The 19481-nt window shown below is 32.1% G+C and overlaps 1 protein-coding gene and 1 long non-coding RNA gene across 3 annotated transcripts in view; both read left to right on the top strand.

Annotated features, from left to right (window-relative positions):
- Tomosyn (syntaxin-binding protein tomosyn) overlaps positions 1 to 19481 on the top strand; it is a 227810-nt gene that overhangs the window by 79494 nt on the left and 128835 nt on the right. The window lies entirely within an intron of this gene.
- The window catches only part of LOC149902648 (uncharacterized), a 117668-nt gene that overhangs the window by 54432 nt on the left and 43755 nt on the right, over positions 1 to 19481 (top strand). The window lies entirely within an intron of this gene.

The following is a 19481-nucleotide window of genomic DNA, read 5'->3' as shown; positions in this document are numbered from 1 at the left end:
GTCACGATATTTTACTTCTTATCGAAATTAAAATCTTTATTTAGTTCTTTAAAGTAAAGTGAAATTATAAATATTACACAGATAAAGAGGTGAGCAAATTGCGCTGGCAAATAGCTCGTTATAATCTTATGAAAATAAGTGTGCTTAAGCGTGATGCGATCTTTGAGCGTGCAATCTAGCTTATCGATTATCGAAATCGCGAATTTCACTTTACTTTAAAGTATTACTTTCTTAATTTATTCGCATATAAATAGGTAGGTATAGTTTTAATTTACTCTAGTGGAAATTAATTGAAACGCCCGCATTAAGTCTTTCGAAGTGAACACAAAATGAATAATTACGCTACAGACACAAGGTATGCACATGCCATATGCTAAGACTTTAAACATGATTTTAACATTCATGAAATGAGTGCGCATTTAAATACACGGCGGAAGTAAAATGACAGTGTCGACTCGTACTCGGTAGCGAATTTAAAAGGCAAAATCGGACTCCCATGAATATTCACCTGGAAACCGCAGCGAGCCTGCTGAGTGTTGACGTCACTGCACTTTTGTTTTAGCGCGATATTCACTTCCTTTTGTGGGAAACGTTAGATGAATTGCGCAGAAATATCAAACTTGACAGGCCACGTAAGTGGTGTGAATGTGAAGTGGGCGAATTGTGAGGTGGAAGGTTACAATGGATACGCTTTCCAAACAAAGATGTATGGAAAAAAATAAGATGTGTGTTTCTTTTCTGAAAAAGCGAACTAATAAATCTAACTGGGTCGCAAAAAGATCACGACACTATCTATGTTATGATAGAAATAGGAACGATGAATAAAACATTTGTTTATAAGCATTTAGGTACTATGTAGTCTGAAATATACTTCTTCAAAATAAAAATGATTTAATATACCTATTTAATATTTAATTTATAATAAAAGTTTTAGTAAAAAGGATGAAGAATTATGACCCATTTGTTACGTATAAAAAGTAAAAGTATTGTCGGAATACACCCTTCAAAAAATTCTATTGTGAACGATTGTTCACTGTAAAACTTCTCAGTATTGTTCAACGCAAAAGTTAGAGACATTTTTTGTTGAATTTTGTGCGTGTACTTATAATACAATCATCAAAATGTTCTTTTCAAGGTTTAAATACAAATCTCTTTTATAAATAATCCTTTTATATTTGTTCTTTCTTACTTCAAGTAATTTCAGAGTGTCCACAAAAAGTTGTACAACACGATTCGAAAAAGACTGAAAAAAGTTTTTTAATTAATAATTGTTTGAGTTGAAATTGATTCTACAAGTTTGGTTTTATTATTCACTAAATAGTATTTATGAAACAAACGGTTTATACAAGATTGTTGCTTTATTGGAAGCGCATTACGAGCAATGTAATTAATATGAATTAATAGAGCGCAATAAATCTGTATACGCCGCTCCATAAACTTCATCAATCTCCGTCTAGTTAATCCCATTAGATGAATGTATTAACGCTTCCGTTTGCGATAAATGTATGCTTGGACGATCAATTTGATATGTTTTGTTATTACTTATTCTGTCTTTATGCGTATTTATGTGTTGTGCTTTGCTGTTATTTAGAATGAAAGCTAAATAAGAATAATGTAACAGACACATTTCTAGATTCGTTGTTCGTCGATTCGTGATTAATAAATAGTTAGAAATGAAATCGGTAATAAACAAAAGCTTATATTCAATTTTCTATGCTTTATGAGATAAGACGTACTAGGTAGAGACAATACTGCTACACTATTCATATAATAGACACGCTACGCGTTTGTGCTACGATTGTAGCAATGTCTACGAGCTTCGTAGCATGTTATCGGTATTGAATTATTCATTGAATTTGAAGAGATCGTTCTGTCTTGGTTTTAATATTTTAACATATTTGCTGTAAGAATTGTTTTAGAATATTTATCGCTTTAAATTTCCCCGATTTTAAAAGTAAAATTGATTTTCTGGATGTTCTTTGTATTAGTCTGATATAACTGTAAAACACGAGAAAGAATTGAAACTTGCATCGTGTGTAAAATTTCACGATGCTGTGCAAGTTTCAATTCGATTTTCGTGCGAAGCTTCATTGATTAAAATCCAATCTTTACTGTAATATTTTTCTTTAACTTTTTGAGTGAAAAAAATTATTACTGGAGCCTCGGTTACTTGTCTCGATCACTGATAACATATAGACCTTTGTGCAATAATATATAATTAAAGAAATATTCGACACTTTAATTAGTAGTTTGACACTAATTAATATCGCATGTCTTTTGTAACTCTATCGCAGTTGCTCTACAAAGTTATTCAGTGAGGTGCTAATTATCGGTTGCTTGTTGTTGTAGTGTGGATAATGAGACCAAGTTCGGAATCAAAGACTCGGTAACAAGGTGTGACGTCACCGTCGCGGTAACTTTAAATAATTTGATAGAGCCGAGCGAGGAGACTGATAATAAACAGGCTTCTGTGTGAGAGTTCAACAATGCGATATTATTATGAAATTCTTAGAGGGTGAAATTCAAAATTCCAAGCTTATACGGTTGAAATTCCAGATCTAGTAGGTAAATAAATTAGTTTTCTTATACAATACATGATACGAATAAGTCGAAAGACTTGGTAATATACCAGTAATACAGATCTTTTGTTATAAGCAGTTGTTTTAATACAATAAACAGTAGATTTCGTAGCTTTTGTCTTCGTGGAATCTCCCAGTACGAATAACTCTCTTTGTGTTCGTAGACGCTGCTACGGCACGTAGCACCTCTACGGAGATAAATAGACTCGCTCTGTGCTTTTCGTTCACGATATTCTATTACGAGAGCATATTACTCGTTTAGTTCATATATCATTGTTACGCTAAATCTAATATAGACATAAATTTTAATTTATAAATTGTCAATAAGTAGTTTCATAGCAATTACAATTCTCGGTTCGTGAATAAAGTTACATTTTCCAATAGATTTTTTAAATACAAATTAGTCATAAAGGTTTATTGGAACAAATGTAATCTAAGATTCCAATAAAATTTTATAAAAACGGATTCTCTTCACAAATATTTCTTATTCTACCCCCATTTAGTATCCAATCAATATAATGAAAACTTTTGTGAATAATTGAATAAACATTTTAATAAATTGTTCACATTATTTTAATTTACCGCTCTCGCTTCTGAGACCCAACCCTTAGTAACAAAGTTTGTCTACGAAACTTGAATAGTTGGTAGCAGAGAGGTGAGAACTCAAATGTCTTCGTTAACTACACGACAAGCATTGAGTTATGAATTATATGCTTCGGATACATACACTATACAGGCTAAGCACGTTGTACATTATATGGTGTACCTTAGCGTTAAATTTACATATAGATCGCTTCTTGGTTTAAGTTGTCTATTTGTGCATTTTATGTGATGTTATGATCATCCCACTTGTATAAGGGTTAAAGAATATTATGTTTTATAATAGCATGGAGTCGGTTAAAGGTGTATGTAATACCGCATCAATATAACCAATACTTAAATCCTCTTTATGATTCGAAAGCTTAAAAATAACATAACAGTAAATAAAATAAAATATTCCAAAAGGAAAATCGATCAAATAAATATGAAATTTATCTCCAAAAGAAGAAACGACGGTATTTTATTTCAATCAAAAAGTAACAGTACCAATTAATTTAAAGAAACAGAAATATTCATTGCGAGCGGAGCAATCGCGAAGCCAAAAGGTGCTCCAAATATTATCTCGCCAAACTCGTATTTTCGTTTAATATCTCAAATAAAATATTTTATATCCGACTACTGTGGCGGTATATGAAAATTACAATTAATGACAAACGCCAGGCGTCGCCGTGTAATTAAAGTGTAATTAAGGCCTCATAAATGTTATTTAACGGTTTTTATTACAGCAGCGATCGACTGTGACTGACAGCCACTTTGATACCTCCATTTTGTAATGATTTAAAATAGCTCTCAGTTTTGTTCAATGGATTTTGAGCGCAACTTTATTAGCTTGGAAATTAAGTATCGATTTTTTTATTACGTTGGTAAATGGTTCGATTGATCTTTTTATTTGATTCGTTGAACGTTTATAAAATGTTGAACGTAGTTTTAATAATTAGAAATGGTATTTGCGTTGCTTTAAAATATTGTTTTTTGACAAGAAAATAAATTCGCCTACTGCTTTAGCCAAACAATAATTTCTTGTAATCTATTTACGTCGATTAATGAATACCAATAAGATTGGCATACATCGCATTTAAGATAGTTAATTCGAGCTGTTTGATCAGAATTGTTTTACCTACTTAATAAATGGCGCAGCTTTGTCCCTAAAATTTAAAACGATTAAATAATGTAGATATATAGTATACTTTATGGACATAGAGATACAGATATATATGAGGAATATAAAATAGCAAATTCTAGACGAAATTGCACCTAAAATATGTAATATTTTAATAATAAAAACAACCCTATCCACACATAGATGAACACACATGAAACAAATATGATAATCAAGTGACTGGAAATGTCTGTCACTGTTGGCTCACCTCAACCGCACTCAACGTTGAGAGCCCTCCACTGTCCCGACAGGTGGTACGGGGTGCACGCACTAGGCTTAAAATATAGTATGGGGAGTTGTTTGGATGGTATAGTCATGTGGGTATGGATTGCTCATGCTTTTCCATAACATGTTCAGAACATTTTGGCTTTGGTAACTTTTAGGTGTTTTTTCTAACAAGTGAAGAGATGAAAAAGAAAAATATTTTTTATAATGACATACCTAAATCAATCATTTAGCAGAATTAATTTTCTATGCTGCATAAAATAAAATAAAAACCTACAATTAGCGAACTTTGCAATAATGAACAAAATTTACAAGTTCGATTAAACATTACATAATAAATGAGGCAACAAGAGTTGCTCACTGCCAACTATCTCTCGATCTCAAACGTACTTGATGCAAAGCTTTTTAATAAAGTTTAAAAAGCGTTTGCCGATAAGTTTAACAGGTACGTGGTATTTCAACAACATAATATAATAAGTCGGAAATTACTTTTTTGCACGCCATTTATAGTGACAATACCTATATGTGATAAACATATTATTTAAAATAGTTCTAATAGACACCTTAGTAACCATAGGTACCTATACAAGTGAAATAAAGATATTTGATTGGAGAGTTCGTTGGTAGTTTAACATAAAAACTGTGATACAATTAATTTATTCGATAGTTTTTAACGTGAGATATTTTATAGATAAAGGTTTTTTTTAATAATGAGATAAAGTTACTTTACATATTGTTTTTGTTCGAACATAACGAAGCTTCTAACTTTGTCTATAAAATAACATGAATGTAAAATTATTTTATCTACTCGCTTGCGTCGAAAATTTGTAGTATATTTCAGTAACGATACACCTTCATAGTCTAACTTCTACCTTCAGGGATACATATGTATCGGAGTTCATTTTGTATTCATGTTTACAATTTTTGCGTAACTTTTTGCTATAAATAGCTTTCAATTCTGTGTCGTACAAGGAAAGTTTTTGAGTACGTTACAGCGTAAGAATGTTTGTTCTTATTCAGACTTCACTTTGAACTGTTTCATAACGGAAAATGCTGGTGTTTTGAAGGATAATTAAGACTCTAAAGTTAGGTAAAAGGTTAAAAAGGTTAGGTTACGTTTTAACCAGACTCAGTAATTGGATTATGTTCTTCAAGTATCACTTATGTATGCAGGTATGTTTCTTTGTTTGTGATTCATGGTGAATTTTAGATTGAGAACTATTGTAACGGCAAATTTTTGGCTTAGAAATAACATTGGCGTAGTTTAAAACTAACAGCCTTTTTTATATTTATGAATTGTGATTTGTGATTTAATGCCTCCATAAAATTAAATACATCAATATTATTTTAGTACCCCTTTACCCTCATTTTAATGGTACATCCTTTTCAAACTTATATTTATAAAAGACTAGCGGTCCGCCCCGGCTTCGCCCGTGGTACATATTTCGCAATAAAAGTTAGCCTATGTTATTTCTCAGGGTCTAAAGATTATCTCTGCCAAATTTCATCAAAATCGGTCCAGTAGTTTATGCGTGAAAACCATACATACATACATACATACATACATACAAACCTTTCCTCTTTATAATATTAGTATAGATTAACAGCAAACTCTTGCCAAATATCCAACATTGGGTACCGAATGATTTTCTTTAGCCAATTTAATTTAAAGGCGAAGGCTTCGTAGTAAATGTAAACGTTGAAATTGAGTAACGGCAAACAAATCCCCTTCGTGAATATTTACTAAGATATAATCCTTTTAGGAATTCGTCTGAGAGATGCGCTTGAAGAAATTTGCGTAGGTTTTCGATGGAGCAGGGTGGAAAGGTATTGTTCGTAGCTTTTTACTTTCCTTTGATTTTATTGATGTGGAAAGTCTTGATGAGAAGGTACAATTTGTTGAAATAGATTTTTGTGTAATGTTTTCAACCATGATAATCCGTTAATGTCTTCTCAAAGAAGTAAATATTGTTTATTTTTTGTTACGAGTATGGGTGTATTTTTTTAACTACGCCTTTTGTTTTATTTTGATTAAATCGCTTCCTAGCACTCGCACAAATCTCATATTATAATATAGCCAACCTTATGTAGCTACTCATAAATTTTTCAGTTTGTTCGGCTTCATTTAATTATAAATTGATAAGTATAGATTTTCTGAAGGCTCAAGATTACGCGAGGCATTCGGATCATCAACAAAAATGGCAATAAAGTCGAGTTACAAGTATCTAAAGGATCAGCGGTAAAATATAAGGATATTTCTCGGGAGGAATTAATCCCAGAAATGTTAGTTTATTTTTACTCGAAGTAGGTACTCCTGTCGAGAGAGATCTTATCGACGTTTTGTGGAAATAGAAGCTGTCGTCTTGAAGATATTCAGCTCGCTTTCGAAATTGTGCCAGGATTTTAGCTATATATATGCATTATATATTATAACTAGCTGCGCCTCACGGCTACCAGCATTGCTCTGCTCCTATTGGTCTTAGTGTGATGATATATAGCCTATATCCTTCCTCGATAAATGGGCTATCTAACACTGAAATAATTTTTCAAATCGGATCAGTAGTTCCTGAGATTGGCGCGTTCAAACAAACAAACAATTTCTTTAGCTTTATAATATTAAAGTATAGATTAGTTCCAGAAGCATTTTCTAAAGGTCTTCTAAATTTCGACGTATACCAGCTGAAACGAACAGTCATTAGAAGTTAATGTGGTATTTCTTCAAGTCTTTTTAACTTTTCTGCGCAACTTTCCGATGTTTGTTTTATAAGGACTACTACCATTATTTGATGGTAAGCTTCTTCAAAGAATGATCGCGTTTAAAGCAAATCCAGATTCATACATAGATTGTTTTAAAATATTATTCCTAAAACATTCATTTTCTAGCACTAAGAATGTCTTGTGTTAGAGGAATATTTATGAAAGCATCAATTAATACAGAACTCAAACATTCATTCGTTCATCTAACCTTCTTTTAAAAGCACTTTTGAATCGTCTTCGCCTTTATACAACCTCGTTGAATATACAAGATGTCCGACTATCTGTTTTCTTTCATTTTCAATTATATTCCGTTTTAGTTTGAATAAATAACTCTTGATATCACTGTAATTGTTATACTTTTCTTCTTGTCTCTGTTAGTTTAGCGTTAATTAGTATAGTGTTTTTGTCGTTTAATTTGAGGTTACAGTGAAACTAGTTAAAAGGATGAACAATAATTATGAAACTAAAATACAATATTGATAGATTGCTGGTTTTATAGTGATTTTATAGTTCGATGTATTAATTGTATTTTCTGTAATTTTTTATATGGTCTAATCAGATGAATAACAAGTGTTTTGTATAAAATATTTATAGATATAAAAAGATACGTCACGTGGGTTGGTTAGAAATGTAGTAGGTATATCTAATATTTAATATATATTATAAAGGCGAAAGTTTGTAAGGATGTATGGATGTATGGATGTTTGTTACTCTTTCACGTAAAAACTACTGAACCGATTACAATGAAATTTAGCACACATATAGAGGGTAACTTGGATGAACACATAGGATAGTTTTTATCCCGGAAATCCCACGGGAACGAGAACTATGCGGGTTTTCCTTTGCAAACGCGGGCGAAGCCGCGGGCGGAAATCTAGTTAAAAGATATAACGCGCGTGGGTTGGTAAAAAGTCTTAGCTTTACAAATTACTAATACAAAAAGAATGATATTTTATATATTCAGTACGAGTCTCGCGGGAAACAGAATAAAAGTCAAAATGTGTTCAGTTGTAATTCAATAACGCATCATCCGATTTCTTGTTAGAAAGGAGGAACTCTAAAGAGTTAATATTCCAAAATCGTCTATCTGTTTAATATTTCAAACACCACACAAATAACGATTTATTAAACAAAAAGGTGCAAATAAGTTTCAATATTTCATACCTAAAACTTCGTAGATTATTCGTAGATCAATTCTTACATATTTTATATTCTACTAGCTTTCCACCCGCGGTTTCGCCCGTTTTGGCTAAAATCTAATAAATTATATACTAAAACCTTCCTCTTGAATCACTCTATCTATTAAAATAATCGCTTGAAATCCGTTGTGTAGTTTTAAAGATTTAAGCATACATAGGGACATAGGGACAGAGAAAGCGACTTTGTTTTATACTATGTGATGATGTATAATTATAGAAACGTAACAAACTAAAACGAACGAGGAGTTAAAATATCATTACCTCGTATGAGTTACGGGGAAGTTTAATAGGATTATTAGTTTCCCGATTTAGTCACGTCAGCAGTCTTTATATCTATGTTCCCGGGGGACGACGTCCATTCGACTAATGGTTTTATTCTCGGGTATAAAGGAGATCTGCAATTTGGTACAATGGCTGATTTGTGGACGAGAAATGTGATAAGAATTGTTTGTAGTGTGGATGGTATGTGGGAATGAGATTGTAAATATTTTGATAAAGAAATAAAATGTTGTACCTAAATATGTAGTAGTTTTAATAAAAATGTATGCAATAAGATTGAGCATCAAGATACATGTGCATTGTATATACAGTAGGTAGTAGGTAGAGTGAAGCTATGATATTTTTTGTTTTTAATTTAAATTAAGCGAGATTGAAATGACGATAAACAAACGAAATAACAATGTTTTACTAATGAACAGAAAAATGAACGTAAAATAAATACGTCTATATTTCAATGAACAAATAAAAAAAAAATTTCTTACTCATTTTTTATCGTAAAAGTTATCAACTTCTCTCACATTCGAATCAAATCTATCAAACATTCAATCTTTTCAACCTTTAACCCGAAGATGGATAACGCAATCCGTTCACTCATGAAATAACATTCGTATCGCAATGTTTTTAGCGTATTCTAATAAATTAGCCGTGTGAATGTGCCCCGGGGAGTCCCGGGCGGGTCACACATCTGTGCTCTTTGTTTGCGATCTCTTTAACTTGGAATATCACTTTTCGGCCATCTTGTAGCTTGAATACAACCCGGCGAAGGTGCTTTTATATCGTAAATTGTAAGTGAGATGAAATCGTCAAAAGGGCTCGCTAATTTGCCTGAGTGTTTACAGTTTTACATAAAAATATAAAGTTGTAATAACCGCAGTCAGAACTGGCTTAATGTTAATGTTCTTGTATTGCAATTATAATTTGATTTCTTTCTTTATTGAGTATATTGTTGATAGATTGAATTGCATCATAAAACTACTATATGCTATCGATTTGGAATATCGAACCCATACTCTTTTGCACGCCTCATAAGCGAAGCGTTGAGGTGGGTACTACTGTCGCTTCGCGCAAAACATCTGATTTTTCAAACTTAAAATGTCTTTATGTATCATACATTGCACTTGTAAGATAATACATACACACACATATTAAGAAAAAACACTATTTTTAACGTTCATGATATTTTTGATGTCATTTTTGTTATTTAAACTAGTTAAAAAACAGTTTAAAAAAGTTCTGTCTTGGACGTCCGTGTGTCTGTATGTGCGGATCCTTTTTCTTGTTAACACGATAGCGACCGAAATACTTTACTAATCGAGTCTTTTTTTTTCTCTTACGCTTGAGTATGCTCAGGAATAGAACCCTTTCATTTTTCAGGGTCTGATTCGATGTGGTTTAATTGTTATTAAATAAACAAAAAAAAACTCGGATGTTTTTTTTTTTTTTTTTTGAAGTGAATTTTTATATTTATATTGAAATTGATTCCAGAAGATTACTGGGAACTTTAAAAATTCATTTTGTTACTTTTATTAGTAGGTACGATCCTTATAAGTATTTTAGTGTATTCAACCAACTTAAAAAAGTGTGACTATTTTACAACAATTTGAATATGAATTGTATTATTGTATACAATATCGAAGCTTTTTAAGAAATGTATAAAATACTTTTTTAAGAATTATTATCATACATAATATTATGTTACCGGCAATATATTAAAACCGGCATTGTATGCAATTCTTAGTAAATGTATGTTATTCCGAGAAACAGTCGGAATGAAATAAATTAAATTCGTCACATTACCTACTTATATCTTTAAATCTGAACTTTTCCTAAGTAGCAAACACATTTGCAAATGTGGGTGGTTTTTGGGGTAGCTATTAACCAATATGAGGTCAAAACTAAAATCCAAGATGGCGCTGATGAAAATTTGACTTTTTTTCGTGATGGGTGTCATTTTCATGGTTTTTGGGGTAGCTATTAACGAATATGAGGTCAAAACTAAAATCCAAGATGGCGCCGATTAAAAATTTACATCTTTTCGTCATGGGTGTCATTTTCATGGTTTTTGGGGTAGCTATTAAACAATATGAGGTCAAAATTAAAATTCAAGATGGCGCCGACGAAAATTTTACACATTTTCGTCATGGGTGTCATTTTCATGGTTATTGGGGTAGCTATTAACCAATATGAGGTCAAAACTAAAATCCAAGATGGCGCCGACGAAAATTTTACATATTTTCGTCATGGGTGTCATTTTCATGGTTATTTTGTTCTCTTACGCTTGAGTATGCTCAGGAATAGAACCCTTTCATTTTTCAGGGTCTGATTCGATGTGGTTTAATTGTTATTAAATAAACAAAAATAATAAAAATAATTATTAAAAAAAAATTATGAGGCGTGCACTTTTGGATTTTCCAAACTATTTAATAATGTTATGATTTTTCTGTGTCTTAAAATTATCTACAAATCCGGTAGATCTGCAGTTATACCACAAGCACATCGCAACGAGATATTTCAACATTTAAATTTTTTTGTAGCTTTGAATTAGGTTACTAGTAAAACTCTTGAATGCGCACCACTACCCTGCTTTCTAGTCCCAATAAATTCACACAAGAATTCATTTAAACCCGCCTGTACGCTAGGTACCTAGTAGGTATATAAGACAAAGCTGTCACCGTCTAATCTGCGAAGCGTGTATAATCCCCGAGGCTTCCGCTAAGAGTCCGTAAAACTGCCTTTTGCGATAACGGTGCCTCAGAGTAAAGATCGTGAAAAAATTTCACCTAACAACCTTTGCTTCGTATGTTTTTTGGCTCGAACATGAAACTCGACGTTTCAGGGTAATTCTGTTCAGTGCCTGTTTTATTACAAGCCTGGGTGTGCTGGAGGCGATAAAATAAAGTTTAAATATGATGCTAGAGTTGCTCGGCGTTTTTGTTCGCATATATTTATGCGAAGACATATTATAAAAATTATTCAGTTTAAAGCCAAAATCTGTAAATTAAGTTGTAAATTGTTATGAATTGATTATAGAGATCATACAAAACTTAAATACTACAGTTATTTATCATTAAAATCATAAACGAACTTCGTTCGACTAAATTAAATTATAATATTAATGAATGTAGGTAATTTTGTGTTCATTCTGTAAAGATTTTGAAAATAGTTATTTAGCTACTTATAGCTAAAAATATGTTTTACATTTCGATGCATTGTAGCACTTTAAGCTCTATGCCCACTGCGTCACCGCGGGATAGTTTACGAGGCGTGGTAGTACGCAGTAATTCTTACACTTGGTGGCTTGCCAGCGGTGCTGATTTGGTGCATGTGACCTCGTTTGGACTTGGATGATCGGGAAGGTTTTATTTGATTTGGAAATTATACCAGTGAGGTGCTGGCGAACTTGCGTATAAAGGTTCTTTTGTATGTTAGGAAATCTGAATTTAGTACATACTGCTCTACGTATACTTAATTCTTCATTGGTTTACAAGAAATAATAATTACATTATCAATTTACTTGTGTGTTCATGTTTTCTTCGTGACAAGCTATGAGCAGATGTTTTACCCATACCCTACCTCTCTAATGTCGCATGAGAACACATCTGTGCCTCCCGCCTTTGCCTGACAAAGTAATTAATTTAATTTTCCCACTTCGCTAGATAAATCATCTAGCGCCTAAACAAAGTCAAATATTGAAGCAGTTTAAATTGAGTTTGATTTTGGAAAACACGAATTAATCATATTACAGCATCCGAAATCTTCAAGGATGTTTTTTGTATCATCCATCATCCAATTTGTCGTCGATAAGGGAGGCTATTCGATTGTTCCCTCGCTTGATTAATGAATAAATCTTGATAAGAGGAAGGACTCATTTATTTGGCTGTAACCTGAGATTTCTTATAAGTATCATTTGAAATGGAACCCTATTTTTCTGCAATATATTTGGAAGGTTTGTAATAGATGTTTTATATTTGTGTGAATTTTTTTTTATGAAAATAAATGATGATACGATGTGACGCGATTTATTTTTCACTCTGCGATCTTTTTTAAACTTATATCTTTATTTTTCAATCCGGTGCTATCTACTAGTTACTACTATATCTTTGTTCATAGAGAAACCTATTTAGTTAATGCATTTCAAGCTATTAGTGTGATGATGTAAGAACTGAGAGTGTGTACGACGGGAGCCTGGTATGACACAGCGGCGTGGCTTTGTGATTTACGAGATTCATTTCAAAGGTTTAACTAGGTTATTGTGCGTAGGTATGTAGGTTTTTAATCACTACATAGTATAAAACAAAGTCGCTTTCTCTGTCCCTATGTCCCTATGTATGCTTAAATCTTTAAAACTACGCAACGGATTTTGATGTGGTTTTTTTTAATAGATAGAGTAATTCAAGAGGAAGGTTTTAGTATATGACTTGCATAGATTCTTATTATTGTATATTGTTATTTCATTCTGTGATTTAATTCTTCAGTTTTTCGTCTGATACAGTGTAATTTCCTCATTTGGACCTATTTATGCAAACAGGGACCAACCCACATTTTTTGTGAAATTGAGTTAAGTACACAGATAATAGTATATAATTTATTATGTTTTAGACAAAGCGGGCGAAGCCGCGGGCGGAAAGCTAGTTAGAATATAATAATTGTAATCGTTTGTTGTAAAAGACGAGAGAGTGTCTGTGTGTAAATTGTAAAAGAAAGTCGGGTTAGTTACACCAGTTATACCTAACTTACGAACGGATACGGGTTATACTCAGTTTTGGTATGTTGGTTGGTTGGTTGGTTTGGTTTTATCGCCGTTTGTTGTAGCTACGACCTATTTACACATTTATCTTCTTATATTAGAAATAATACAAATAATAATACAAATTATGAGCCAGTTAAGATTACAAAACAGGGTTATAGGCTACAGCTAGTTATTTAAAAAAACATTATTATGATACCTACTTTCTTTCTTACTAAATATAGGTAATATAAATAATTATGGCATGTCAAACATTTCTCTCTAATATAAAATAATTTGGAAAATCCAAAAGTGCACGCCTCATAATTTTTTTTTAATAAATATTTATTAATTATTATTTTTGTTTATTTAATAACAATTAAACCACATCGAATCAGACCCTGAAAAATGAAAGGGTTCTATTCCTGAGCATACTCAAGCGTAAGAGAAAAAAAAAGACTCGATTAGTAAAGTATTTCGGTCGCTATCGTGTTAACAAGAAAAAGGATCCGCACATACAGACACACGGACGTCCAAGACAGAACTTTTTTAAACTGTTTTTTAACTAGTTTAAATAACAAAAATGACATCAAAAATATCATGAACGTTAAAAATAGCGTTTTTTCTTAATATGTGTGTGTATGTATTATCTTACAAGTGCAATGTATGATACATAAAGACATTTTAAGTTTGAAAAATCAGATGTTTTGCGCGAAGTGACAGTAGTACCCACCTCAACGCTTCGCTTATGAGGCGTGCAAAAGTAAAACACCAAAGAGGTCACGGTATACCTTGTAAGGCGTCTGTTACGCGATCCATTATGTCACAATCGTGAATATAACTAAGATAACGTAGTTTTCCTTTTATCCCCGACGATGCAGATGTAACACATTGTACACAGTGACGTAGACGTGTGATCAATGAATAACGATGACCCGTCGACCCGAAGTTACTGGAGCAATCTGTTTATGTTTTATCTTTATTATGTAGGTACTTATAGGTATAGATACTTATTTCTCTTGTCAGGGCATCACGCATGTCGTGATTGTAAATTTCAGGAAAAGTTTGTAATGATAATATTTACATATTAACTTTTCTAATGCAATCGAAGTGCTTGACTATATTAATTATTATTAGAGAATGTATCTACTATCTATATTGCTTCTATAATTTAAATCTTATTTTTTAATAGCTTAAAGATTAAACCAAACTTCCTCGATAAAAAAAGCGTTATAAAGGTAAGGTGTAAGAGCCATTACAGTATTTTAAAATTATCTATTGCGTGAGTAAAACTTCATCATGATAATTTATATAATTCTTAACATAAATGCAAACATAGCAATAAATTCATAAAGCTCACAACTAAAACACTGAATCACAAACAACAAGATAAACATTATGAATAATGAATGAATGAATAAATTTACCAAGATAAAGTTTTGGAGTCGACGCCTCTGCGACAAAAAATTATACTCTTTGGAAGTGTAAGTTATTGACACCTCATCAACAGGTTGTAGATAGCTATCAGACTGATTTTTGGCACCGATACTAACTTTGTGGGTAAATAGAAATAATAATAAGTGGTTCTTTAGATTTGGAGAATTACAGTGTTTATCGAGTGTAAGAGTATTTCCACAGTATTACCATCCTACAGTATGGCGACGAATGTACTTGTGCAGAGAAACGGAGGGGAACTGGCGGGGGGTCGGGCGACGCGGGCCGCTTAATGCAATCACGCTGAGTTTGCATTAACTATCGCGAAAGGATGACGCAGTCGTATTTTTTGTGTAATAATTTTATTATACAAAGGTACTTACATATTCTATTATGACGCGCAAAAACTGTTCCGTTTACGGATGTAAATCTACATTGAAATCCCAGAAGGAAACAATATTTCAGAAAGATTGTATTAATTGTATCTGTTGAATTAAAATCAAAGCTATGTTACATATGTTGTCCTCATTATTTTCTAATCAGATTGTACATCCCAATTCGAATGCATTACTTAGTTAAATGGTATATACAATTAAGAACATCCAAAAATAAAGTGTCCACGTAAATAATATTTAGCAGTGCAATATCTGTAATTATATATTTATGAACAAATAATTATATCAGATTTAATAATCGCAATTATTTTGAATGTACATATGAATAAATGATTTCATCATAATATTAATAATCAAAATTGTTTTATTTCCCATTTGTTGCAACCCTAGCGTATTTTCGTGTGGCAGCGTAAGTACCTACGCTGGCGGCGGCATCGCGCGACATCAAAGGCGATTCCTTACTGTAGGAAATAATATTGTAATACTGTGGTATTTCTTCGATAGGGTTTTTAGTGTCTATATAGTTTGATGAGTTTTAGGTTGATAAGTATATAATAAATAAATATTTCGGGACGATTTTGAATTTTCACACACGGCACGATCTGATCCCATACTAAACTTTCGCTTGTGTTATGGAAACCAGATGGCTGATAAACATACATATATAATTTTAAATAAATACTTATATAGATAATTAACACCCAGACACAGAGCAAACATCTATGTTCATCACACAAATATTTGCCCCGGGTGAGAATCGAACCCACGACCTCTGGCTTGGAAGGCAGGGCCAACCAAACCAACCGGTCAGTCAATATATGTATGTATATAAGTTTCATTTTATTTGTAAAAGTAAGTGTACCTACATATTAATTAAAGGATTTTTAAAGGATGAATTCAAAGTCAACTTATTTTACTGTCTTAATTATAAATTTAGTTATAAATCGCATGTTGAAAGGTATCCGAATTCACGAAAACAAAGAGAAAATGATATAAAATTGTCAACCATAAAGATCATACTTGAAACCTGAATCTTCTAATAAATATCCATGTATCTAACAGCGATAAAATAGGAAATACGAATTGATATTGAAAACTGTTATTCTTATTGTTCGCATTTATAGAGGATTGTGTCCGTCCATTGATATATAGGACGTTTCTTCACCATTATAAGGTTCTTTGTTACCGGACACCGCTATTTGTTAGATCGTATAAGATATAGAGGTAAAGAGACCTGCTCTATTTATTAAGCGAGATATAAATCTGCACATCTTATTGTTGTGACGCAGTTTTAGCTTGCGTTGTCAATTCTGGGTTGAAAAGTTGTTCTAAGATATGCGTGGGCTTTTTTTTCTGTGTGTTACATACGGTAACAATTATTATAGAAAGATAAGTAGCTAAAAGGTAATAAAGTAAACTTCAAACGAAGGTCCAAACTTTAATGATTAAATCTCACCTCAATGCACAAAAAAAGGACAATAATTAATTTGGGACTCTACATAATTAAAATAAATAATCTTGTGAGCACCGATATGCCTGTATTTTATGGCGTTCCGCAAGGCAGTGTACTCGGACCTAGTCTATTCTTAGCCTACATCAACGATCTGTGTCTTCTAAATTTAGACTGTTGTAAAATAATTACATTCGCGGATGACACAGTCCTGCTTTTTAATGGTACAAGTTGGAGGCATGTTTTTCACAACGCGCAAAGTGGTTTTCAAATCATACTGGACTGGCTTCGTTGTAATAAACTCACAATAAACCTTAAAAAAACTAAGTGTATTAACTTCAGTTTAAAAAATGATGTTTTGCCGATCGACCTCTCAATCAAAGCTCATACTTGTACTTATAACAACATAAGTTTGTGTTCTTGTCATACAATTGAGATTGCTAATAATATTAAGTACCTAGGGGTTATTCTAGACTCCCGTCTGACGTGGCAATTGCATATCAATAATTTGTGTTCTCGTACTCGTAAACTGATCTGGACCTTTAAAAAACTACGACAGGTAGCTGAACTTAACCTACTTAAAACTGTTTATCTTTCTCTCTGTCAGAGTATACTTAGGTATTGTATTGTAGCTTGGGGTGGCACCCATAAAACTATTCTTCTACCTTTAGAGAGATGCCAGAGGTCAATACTTAAGGTGTCAGCTTTTAAGCCAGTTCGTTTTCCCACAAAGGATATATATAATTTATTCAATGTATTATCTATTAGACAACTCTATATATTAGACACTGTCCTTAAATTCCATAATCTAATAAACATTAATGTAAGTTTCTCTAATATAAACTTAACTCAGCGTTCAACTAGAGATGTAGTAAAACATCAAACTTTCAATACGACCTTTTTCCGTAGGCAATTTCTATATTTGGGACCACACTTATATAATGTAATAAATAAAGAGTTGAAAATATTTAATTTATCACGATATAAAAGTAAAAAAACTATAACTAAATGGCTGCTCTCAAAGGATTACTACTACACAGAAAATGTAATTATCTCTAAAACCCGCTGTTAACGTGAGAGTCTATATAAGTTATTCAAACGTAAACACATTCTACTCATGCTCTTCTACCATTACATGAACCCACACTCCTCCAATCAACACACGTAAGACATGTCACACACACACACACACACACACTCACACTCACACACTCATACACTCACAAACACACCCACAGACACAACTTTTACATTATATATATATATATATATATATATATATATATATATATATATATATATATTTTACTTTATTCTCTGTTTAAATTACGTCACTATATTTCTCAACTGTAACATGGAAGGACATCGGTACCCGTAATACAGACTATAGTCTAGTACGGGACCATCGTTTTTGTATATTTTGTAATTGTGGTTGTGAAATAAAGATATTTTTATTTTTATTTATTTAATCTCTTTCCAGTTTCATGTATGTTATTTTTCTAGATTTTGCTATAGGTGCACAAGGTAAGTTTTGTTATCAAAATCTAGAGAATAATCTTTTATTTCCCGGTCATTTAACATGCAAGACAATAGAGTATCTGCCTCACGGAGGCGTGCCAAAATCTTTGTGCTTTTTGAGATAGACCGCTTTTGGCGGGTTGCCAGCGGTCGTCTCACTTCTACTAAATTGTCGAAAATATAATTTTTAAGGTTCCGTATCTATAAAGGTATAAAAGATAAAATTCTTATGCATCTCTGTCAAGATATACAGACATATGACAAAAACTCAACACTGTAAATTGCATGTTTGTATCGTCACGTTGGTTATCGTATTGCTATAATAATTCTGAAGAAGTATTCTGTTGAAATTTAATAGATATCATTTAATTTCCCTACTAATTATGAACCTTCGTCGATTTTAGTTAACTTTTCTAATAATCCTGTTGGTAACAAAGCAAGATAAATATTTCTTCTCCAAGGATAAACGTAATTAAATTACTAAGCATTTAATTCATCTAAAAATCGTATTCGAATATGAACGGTTTGTTCCGTTGAACATTCGAGAAAACAAGGCGAAGCTTGAACATAAACAATTAATATTAACTGCAAATAGCTGAAGCGTGAAATTGTATGACTAAACAGTTTTCATGTAGCGTTTTCGGATTACAACTTTGACTTTGTAGTACATGAAAAGTTGTTAAGATTGGTGAAAATTTGAATCAGTTTTTACAATATAGGTACGATTAATATAAATAGAGAGATGCCAATTATCAAAATTAAGCATTGTTTACTAAGGCCTTTGATAATGGGGTTATATTTATAGTAATAAGTACCTTATGTGTAGGTACTAATATTATAAAGAGGACAATTTGTGTCGTTTTTATGTTATGGTTTATTTGTTTTTCTTTGGGTTAGATTAGGGATATCATCATTTTATAAATTAATATTTAAAGGTTTTACTCGTAGTTTCTAAAACCATTATTCCATTCCATTCTTAACATATTAGGAAGTACGGCTATTTACTTGCGAACTAGAGATAAATCAAATTTGCGAACTAAATGTTGAATTAAATTCGTATTAAAACTTTCCAAACTTTAGTACAGGATAAGTAAAGCATGTAGAATATTCAAGTGAAGCCGGGTCCTACAGCGGATGTGCATATATCATTTAGCGACCAC

The sequence above is a fragment of the Colias eurytheme genome, chromosome 14, assembly GCF_061535395.1.
Source record: "Colias eurytheme isolate Ceu_HAF_F1 chromosome 14, ilColEury1 Martin Lab GWU primary, whole genome shotgun sequence".
In the NCBI taxonomy this organism is placed as follows: domain Eukaryota; kingdom Metazoa; phylum Arthropoda; class Insecta; order Lepidoptera; family Pieridae; genus Colias; species Colias eurytheme.
The sequence above is the reverse complement of the archived record's forward strand: the minus strand, read 5'-3'. Positions and strand labels throughout refer to the sequence as shown.